Raw genomic sequence first — 1,169 nt, 5'->3', positions numbered from 1 at the left:
TTCAGAACACCTGTGGAATTTAACACTGGTGTATCTATTTCTCCCAGTTTCTCCCATCTTCAAAGTTCTCAACAGGCCTCATCTCTACTCCTCCACAGTGATTGCCAGCATCCCATTTTGGCCCCAAAGACCTTGATTTCCTGTTCTCCCATTACTCACTCCTAAAACTCCAATTCTGATTGCACCATCTGTGGACTTCCTCCATCATAAACATTTCCTGCACCCTTGTCCTGCAAAGAATACATCTGTGGGCAAGCAGTTTGAAAGGCATAGGCCAGCGATCCCAGTGTGCTCTTCTCAGATCATTTGTTCTCTCCTAAAGCCCACCACCAGCCTAACCTGCAGCAGATACATTAATTGTGCCTTGGAGAGGTCTTTTTGACCCTTTCTTTCCCCTTGGTATGCAACATGTTCTGGAGTTGGTCTCAGGGTAAGTTCTATTAAGATTCAAATTTAATAGGGTTAAAGGGGAAGGGGGCTTAACCTCCGGACATATGTATACAACAAAATGGAGAGCGTATGAGATTGCTCAAGGGTTCCATGGTGTAATGGTTAGCACTCTGGGCTTTGAATCCAGAGATCCGAGTTCGAATCTCGGTGGGACCTACTTTGGAGGCGTAGTGTAGCTTTCTTCTTGGAATATGAATTTGTGTCTTACGGCCACAAAGCCCAGTGATAGCAGAAGCTGCTGCTAATGAGGCTGGTTGTGGATATAGTGAGCGTGGCCAGTATAGATTTCTTCTTGGAATATGAATTTGTGTCTCACGGCCACAAAGGCCAGTGATAGCAGAAGTGGCTGCTAACATGGCTGGTTGTGGATGTATTGAGCGTGGCCAGAGTGACATTCTTTGGAGGCTCAGCATAGATTTCTTCATGAAATATGAACTTGTGTCTTATGGTCACAAAGGCCAGTGATAGAAGCTGCTAACTTGCTGTTTGTGGATGTAGTTTGCGTGGTCAGCTGATTGCCAAGGCAAAATGATGACGCAGAGAGCTGTATCTAAAGAGTACATCTGCAACCCTAAGTACTTTTACCAGGAGCGAGGAGCTAAGTTGTCCTCGTTGCTCAAATTTAGCAGTACATGACAATTAGGGAAATTCATCTTATGACCACCCCATTCAACACCATCTTTGTCAAAGTTTTCTGTCCAGAACACCTGTGGAATTTA

The 1,169-nt window shown here is 44.8% G+C and overlaps 1 non-coding gene across 1 annotated transcript; it reads left to right on the top strand.

The window, feature by feature from the left end:
- The first annotated feature begins 534 nt into the window (after nt 1-534).
- TRNAQ-UUG (transfer RNA glutamine (anticodon UUG)) lies at nt 535-606 on the top strand. The gene has a single exon. It is a non-coding gene; the product is annotated as a tRNA-Gln (tRNA).
- Nucleotides 607-1,169: the final 563 nt, after the last annotated feature.

Source organism: Aquarana catesbeiana, linkage group LG04 (assembly GCF_042186555.1).
Source record: "Aquarana catesbeiana isolate 2022-GZ linkage group LG04, ASM4218655v1, whole genome shotgun sequence".
Lineage (NCBI taxonomy): Eukaryota > Metazoa > Chordata > Amphibia > Anura > Ranidae > Aquarana > Aquarana catesbeiana.
The sequence above is the reverse complement of the archived record's forward strand: the minus strand, read 5'-3'. Positions and strand labels throughout refer to the sequence as shown.